At 31.2% G+C, this 8,687-nt stretch overlaps 1 long non-coding RNA gene across 1 annotated transcript in view; it reads left to right on the top strand.

The window, feature by feature from the left end:
- The first annotated feature begins 279 nt into the window (after positions 1-279).
- Positions 280-8,687, top strand: part of LOC140039579 (uncharacterized) — a 47,461-nt gene continuing 39,053 nt past the window's right edge. The window contains exon 1 of the long non-coding RNA XR_011842532.1: positions 280-329. This is a non-coding gene — a long non-coding RNA (uncharacterized lncRNA). The remainder of the gene's footprint in view (positions 330-8,687) is intronic.

Raw genomic sequence — 8,687 nt, 5'->3', positions numbered from 1 at the left:
ACGTGTTCGCTCCAAATGTAAAATTTACTGGTCATCAATCAACACCCAAAACAGAGAACGAATGAAAACAATGTTTTAAATGATTAGATAAAGGCATTGCGGTGATGTTTCGACAAGAACATTATTATAAGCAATTGGTTACTTTATTAGAATGTCTGTAAATCCAACTTAAAGTTACTTTTAGTCTCGTTTTGTTGAACACTTGTGGATTTTAGTGAGTGACGATGTATAAAATAGATTACATTATTTACTTCTTGCAGGTTCACATTATAAGATCACGTTGCCGAAGATCACATTAAATTCTGAATGTAAACCTCTACAGATAAAAGGTAATACTTTATGGTATATTTCCTATTAATGTAACTTATTTACATACAATTCCATATCCAGATGAAGTCCATTTGTCTATAGTGATGTAATATAGGCCAAACTGGAAGGAAATAGGCCTAATACTTTCCTGTTTGGAATAACCTTACATTTGATAATGTGCCATTAAATGTTGACTGTTCCGAATTGCTGATGTAAATTTCAGTCTAATGACGGACCCTGAAACATCAAATTGACGTCCATGGATTCGTGTATCCTTCTCTCATCCTTACCATGTGGAAGCATTGTTGACGTTTTGACATTTCAAAACCCAGATGATACACATTTGTATAAAGGGTGCGTCGTCATGCACCTTGAAGGAAGCGATACTTCCTTCGTTTGTATATACTTTATGGCTGCACGAGTCTGTCCCCGTAGGAAGATGGTGTCCCCGTAGGCGGGTGTTGATTTAAACACCAGGGCACTTCGATGTAGGCCTATTCATAGCAAAAAACGATGACGTTCTGCTTTGGTTTGATTACATTTTTTTTAATGGTTCTCAAAATTGGGACTCGATATTCAGAGTACATAGGCCTACCTTTATCAAGTTTAAAAGTATAAAGTTTTCTTCCTTTATTTGGCCTTTAGTCTCGACGTACTTTTTTTATTTTATTTGATTTGTATAGGCCTAAGGTTTTCATAAGGCCTCATGGTAGGCCTAAGTGTAATCATTAGACGTTTTGTACTATTTTTTTCAGGTTGTTCTTCGACCAAGTAAAACCAATCATAATTGACATTTACCCAACCTCAAATAGAATTATTTGTGCTTAGAAACAATGGGTACAAAACATTCCCATAAGATGATCTTATTAGGACTTTTTAGATTTTTTATTGGTTCAATTATAGCGCAATTGATATAAATATGACAATTATAATTAGTTAATTAATACTGTACCACAAAATTCGACACTATGCCAAAGTAGGCCTATTACAAACCATGCCCCTGGATGGACGGTAATTTTTTTCTTGTGAACTATCACTAATTTTTTAGACTTCTCATTTTTAAATTGTCACACTTCCGAGGTCAGGGGTGAGACATTGTGTAGTGTTGCCTTGTCTAGTTTAATGATGGATTTATTTTTTGCTCAATCTAACGGAGCTGTAAACTAATATACATCTGTCGAAGTACGCTATGTCGTTTATATTCATTCTTTTCGTCGCGAATAAAGTGTTCGTTTTTGTGTGGCCATCAATTCTGCATGTCACAAGAAACGCGTTTGTTCTGTCTTGTCGTTTGAAAAAGTTTCCAAAAGTTGTTATTCTCATTAAATTATCGTTAAGTTTTGGACAGATCCATTCGACGTTTTATCGTATGCATTAGGCTCAATTGCATGTTGTAATCAAATTAAAATGATGTTGATTACGATGGCAACTTAGATTTTTGTTCAGATTTTGTCTATCATATAGTACTAACAAAAACGTAATGTTATCTCTATGCCCCTTTTCATTCAAACATCTTTATTACTGTTAATTAGATTACATTGTTATCATCACATCAATATAGGCTAAGCATAATTACTCAGGTTAATTGTTTGTTACGGGTTAATGTTGGTCAGTTGAAACAGTGTATATTTATAGTTTCTACTATAATAGGTCTACTATCTTTATTGATATGGAATAACTTAATATAATTATATTGATTTACACTGATATATACATCACCTATATATACAGTGACTTACGAGAGAAACATTTAACGTCTTTAAAAGATATCAAACATGGTGATAACTTGAGAAGTAGAGAAAGATTTAAAATATCGAAAGCAGTGTGAATTGATTGCAGTTTGAGAGGCTCACAAAACGAACGTAGAAATAACATACCGTGTATAATCACTCATTTACTTAGAGTTAAACATATGTGATGCTTACATCTGTTGCTACTATGATCCGAAGTATCAATCTTCATACATAAATAATCTACTAACAGTAAGAAAGGCGAACGCATACATTCGTGTTTCTGATTTGCAGAATCGTGTCAATATACTGCACATAATAATGTTTTGTTTTTCTTAATAAAAGGAGTAGAGAACATAGGTTTGCACTCGGTTAGTATTCTGTAGGATGGAGGCATGATTCACCCACCTATTTTATTATTATTATTTTATTTACTTTTATTAAAACATATTTAGGCAGGATAAAATAATTCAGAAAAGAAAAGATCACAACATTTCTGTTTTTTCAATATGGTCCTGCAATGAAACAACTATAAAAACACACAAGAAAATAGAAAAAAAATTAACAACAGTGAATATAGAACGTTATATTATGTTTGGTATGTTTGGAGGGGTGGTTCCTAGAAAACAAATTTTAAATGTTATACGCCATAAAGGTTGTTTTAATAGCTGGCTGCGCTTTCCACCCCTTTCTCAAGAGAAATACTCCTTAACCCTTCTGCAAAAGAACATTCAAAACGGATCTGCGTTCTTGGGTTTTGTTCATTTCCTTTATTAAAATTGAAGCGTTGTCAATATTGTCCATGTTATGCGTTATCAATGTGTATATCAACGAGGGGAGACTGATTTGTTTTATTTTTTCTTTTTCTACGCCATTTTGACTTTATGAATCCGCAATTTCTCTTATTAGAAAGTGACAAAGTCGTAGAATTCCATTCATATTATACACAACATCATATAATTAGCAACCAAAATACTATTGAGACGAAGCGTTACTTAACAGTGTCTTGAAATTTGATTAAACTGGACTGAATACCTTAAGCCAACCGTTGGCGATACGCTGGTGTGATTCCCCTTGAGAATATAGGGGGCTTAGCACCTAGTGCAAAAAAATATAATTTGCCGGACTTACAAGAAGTCGTGGACTACTCGTCTTCAAAGCAACACTAACCCGTCTGCAACATAAATTATTATGAGTAATACATGCATTTACCGACCCGTTAAACATGGCTTTTGGCCGACTGTTCAGGATTCACTGACCCAACACATGAATATTATGTCTCATACTATTCGATTACATTAATCATATATATATGCCTATACTGTACAATAATGATATTGTGTATAAAATGTACAAATGTGTACACGTTCAAGACGAAATAATTCGTATTTTTGATAGATTAATCACTGTTACTAATGCATATTTTTATTTTGGCCTATTATTACTGTTTTAAATGATTTACTTTAGATTATTTTATTTTCCTTTTGAATGTGTTTGATCCTCCAGAGTAACTTTGGTGTTCATCTGTTACAGTATTGTTATATCACTTGTCAACTATGGAACACCAAAGTATTCAAAATAAACATAAATTATTCACATTATTCAAATGTGAATTTCCAACTAAGCACCTTCATTAGAAATAAATGCATCTTTTGCGCTCCATACTGGTCGAGTTCATTAACCACGCATAGGCGTGAGGACTGATTAAATGGATCCAGTCAATAGAAAACATTGAAAACTTCAACAATACCATAACACGAATCTAAATCCATTTCGCCTTATAAAAGCACTCGAAACGCGTGTGCACCAGAAAAAATCGCATCAAGTGCGCTGAGACGTTAATACCCCTACTTCTAAAACCTGCCTACCAGATAAGCAAGAAAAGCTAATAGTGATTGTAATTGAAACGAGATGTGATTTCAGGACAAATTAGAATAATATACCAGAAATTACTGCCTCAATATATTCCTCAGAATTAATTGATGTATGCTACCGTTTCTTTAAATTAGAAAAAAAAAACGTCGATTGATTTTTGTTGTTGTAAATAACTATGTAAGGAACAACTGACTTAAAAAGAAAATAAGACAAAGAAGTACAGGCCTGGCTCGGTTCAACAAACATAACATAACAAAAACACATAATTTCAATTTAAAATGACTCTCAAATGAATTGGTTAAAGCATAACAATATTATTATTATTATTATATGATTAAGTATGTTATAAGAGCTGGATTTTCAAAAAATTAAAAAATGTAATTATTGTATTAACTTGGTGATGAATAAATAATTATCCTTCAAAAACAAAGTACAAGTTTTTAATGATAATAAAATGTAAATTTCAACTTATACTTAAAAGTAAAGGTTTTAAAAGTGTGTTTTCTTTATAAATTCTATATAAAACTTAATAATTTCAGACAATGATAATAATATTTTTTTTAAAATAATTTAACATCCCTTACCCAATCTAAGTTTTATAGAGAAAAAAGTCTATTTTATAGAGGATAAAAAAACCAAATAGGCCTATATAGTTCGTTCAACAGGACTCAAATGCTTTTATCTGTGAACACTTAATAAATATTGCTAGATAAGCGATTAAAATACTATTATTTCAATTATATTAAACTTACAATTGTTATTGCGAAGGAGGCTATACATTACAGATACAATTCCCATTACTTTAATTACTACAGCCATAAGCAAAAACGAAAAATACATTATTTTAATTATCAAAATCATATGTTTAAAATGTAATGCACGCATTAAGATTGTGGTACAGTGTATTAATTGGTAAGCTCTTAAACTTTTAATATTTTCCTTTAAATAAAAAAAAAAACAAAGGTATACATTATGTACAAATTACATTTTTTTTCTAATTTAATGAAAACTTTTAAGATTTAAATTGTTTAATATGAAAACATTCAACTTCATGAACAAGTAATTTAAATTTTTCAAAAAGTTTCTAAATTTAGTATATGAACTTAATTAAGTTTAAAAAAAAAGTATTAATTTAAAATCAATCTTTCATGAAAATTATCCACGATAAAACTTGCGTGCAACTTGGTGTTTTATAACTATATACACTAACACCTCAAATATTAAAATAATGATTTTCGACTCCTTTCAACTGTGACGATTTTCGTTGTTAAATGTCCTACACACAAATTGTTTTCTTTACAAGTGTTACCAACTAAAAGTACGCATCACCAAGTCAAATGTAGTTTTTTACCCCGGTTCGGTTGCTGATCTCTCCTGGGTTTTGGCGCACGCTCCACACCCGCTAAATTACGTAAGGAACGGAATTGTTACAAACTAATGCATAAGATGCGTAACAAATTGAATTGTACTTTTATAATGGAATTTAAATTACTAAATTCGATAACTAACCTTGCTTATCAGTCCAGCATCGTGTGGCCGAACATCGTTCCCATAACGAGCACACGAAGTATATCTTGTCTCCCTCGAGGACCACGTGTATACTAATTAAACAACGTATACTATAATAATACGATTGTTTTTACTGAACTTTCGCAGTACTGACACTCACTGTACAATGTGGTTGAGAATAGAATAAGCGACCACGAACTAACTTTCGCTGTATAATCTGTCACTTGGTTCAATTTTCTGCTTGTGCTTTGGGACATGAATCGCCAGAGCCATTAGTAACAAAATAGATTACCATAGTCAGAATAATATATTGACGATGACACAGAACAGGTAGATACTAACATATTTATTTTTTCCCTCCAGTCCGCTATACGAATTGCCGTTTCCCAATCTCATATATTTTAAACCAATCGATCAGTTTGCACTAAGATGATCTCCCCCGACTGCCATTTGTTTTGTTTTTGTTTAAATGTGTTCGTGGTGCCCGGCCAAAAAATAATCTCTCATTTCTCGTTATGTCATCTTGGGTGGCGCTAATTTTGGCCAGGCCATGAATTCACTCTTCATTTTATTTAACTTTGTAAGATGAATATAATACATATATTTGTCTTATATGCCTATCAGCTTCTCTTTGTACCGTTAACCAATGCGATGGTGATATTAGGAGAACACCTAACACGCGATAAAACGCCAGAAATCTGCATATTATTGTGTTACAATGTGATTTTGATTATCCATAAAAAGTAATATAAACTACCGTATACACATGGAGCAATACCACAAACAGGTAATATATTGAAATACAAGATCATCGTTGACAATAAGAGTAAATTATTGTAATTAAAATATGTTATTCTAATTGACATTGTTGAACAATCTCTCCGGCACCTCGGATTCTTATATAAATCATGTTTATGCCTTTAGTATACAATAGGGCCTTAACTAAGCACATCCAAATGTAATTGTGGCTATATTGAAATCCATGTAGGCCTATTGTTGTTCACAGACAATAGAATAAAGAACTAAACATTAATTCGTATACAGTATTCTGGTTATTAGCCCATCTTATGATAACATGATGATAACAAGTTATGCGTCTGGGTTCGCTCCCCCGAAGGCGGTACGTGATGCTTAAATTTTGGGTGCGTTTTTCTTGATATTGATTTGTATACAACAAACTAGCACGTTACCATGCGTCTTCCTTGTGGCTATCACATCATAAAAACGAACAAACAAAGTTTAAGTAAAAACGGAAATATCCAATAATGTGTGTCTTATAAAATGTATAGATTCAAGTTACATAATTCCTTAAGATACGGTAGCTATAGTTCTTATAAAAAATTAGATCATGATTATAAACGTTATTAATCCGGGGATATTCACCGATGAGATATTAGACTGTTGAAATGTTAAAATTTGCAATGAAACTAAAATTATTTAAAAAAAATTACTTTAAACTAATCTTATTGGGTTTTATTAATAATTGTATATACTTTAAATATATATTTTTAAACATTATTGTATAAGTCATTGATAATCGTGTTAATAAAATAATAAAAAAATAAAACATCATTAGGCCTATATATTATTCCTTATGTTTATGATTGAATATGTCGTATTATTGCTATGATGAGCCTACTATTCATCGACCTAGCTTTTTATTCTTATAGGCCTAACATATCAATCGATTGATTGATAATTTTATTTGTGAAAACAAGTTCATCCAAAAATTACAATGAAACGTAATAGTACTTTCAATGTAATAGGAATACTATACTTGCCACACGAATGATCCATAATTTTCAATGGAAACATATTTGGGTTAATATGTAATACGGTATTATTCGAAATGTATTTGGCGTCTGCACAAGCTGTAGGCCTTATACTTAAAATTACACTAATATAATATAGTATGAATTTCTTGTATTCGGTACGATAACAAAGGTAATTATATTTTAATTTTATATAGGCATTTCTATATAGATTATTGATTATATATTATCACCGTCGCTACATAAGCTATACATAATGCTTGCTAAGTGAATAAGCATGATCTTTCGTTGCTATGCAAAATACAAAACCAATTTAACCTTGGTAAGGACAGTAGATTTTTCATATGCAGAATTATATCTAGAAGAAATACAAAGTGTGCGATTTGAAATAATTTTCCAACTCATCATGTGCCGTAAGTAATTTAAACAGATGAAACAACTGATATAGAATGTCTGTAGTGGGGTGGAATCACCAGTATTTAAACTTAAATACTAACTCTACTAATAATAGTTAATACTTAATTTTAATAAAAAATTAATATTTTAATTAAAATAAAAGTAATTGCCTGTCAATTTAGTACGGAATGTAAAGCTCTGTCTATACTATCAAACTAGTTTGACAAAAGAAGTATGATGTGCCCAAATATGGTAGTGATGTGCCCAAATATAGTGATAGTGATATCATCATGTTCATATAGGCACATCACATTTTTTGTCACATAAAGTTTGATAGTGTAGACAGAGCTTAACCACCGAAAGTCAATTATCGTAAAATCTGCTGTTTATAACCATGATAAATACCATATATCTAACGAATGCTTAACTATACAGTTTTAATTCAAGTATGTTATGGTTATCAATGTGAAGCTGAGATATCCTAATCCTATGGATTCTGCCCAGTGGAGGATCCTGCAAGATTGGAGTATAATTGTATTTAGATTAGATTTTATATTTCAAAATGTAGGAAGCCTTTTCATCTGCCTATTCCCCTACCTCCATCCTATTCCACCCGTAGGTCATACTACGGTATGCCTTTCTATAGTACTGTACTGCTATACTTATTAATGCAAAATTGTATTTTCAAAATAGCAAATTGAAACATAATGTAGCCTCGAGTCCGTATTGTTTGGAACTCATCACGATCTTTCATTACATTTTCATTTCAATTTATATGGCATCTTAACATGAGCATCATGAGTATAAAAAACATAAATATAAAAACAATATCGATATATTATTTGAAATATTTCATTGAATTTACGCAATCATAGGCCTAAATAAACTATGGTCACACTATTAAAGATGTAATGTCCCCCAAAAAACATGAAAAATGAAGATTAAGACTTTTAATAGGTTATTTTGTATTTAGTTAATCACTTCACTAGAAAAAAATATGTTTTCACTTATAAAATAACATAATGGTTATATTCAACCAAAAAGTCATTGGCTGGCAGCCAATGACTTTTGTTTGACAATGACAATTGACAATGAC

Source organism: Antedon mediterranea, chromosome 2 (assembly GCF_964355755.1).
Source record: "Antedon mediterranea chromosome 2, ecAntMedi1.1, whole genome shotgun sequence".
In the NCBI taxonomy this organism is placed as follows: domain Eukaryota; kingdom Metazoa; phylum Echinodermata; class Crinoidea; order Comatulida; family Antedonidae; genus Antedon; species Antedon mediterranea.
The sequence above is the reverse complement of the archived record's forward strand: the minus strand, read 5'-3'. Positions and strand labels throughout refer to the sequence as shown.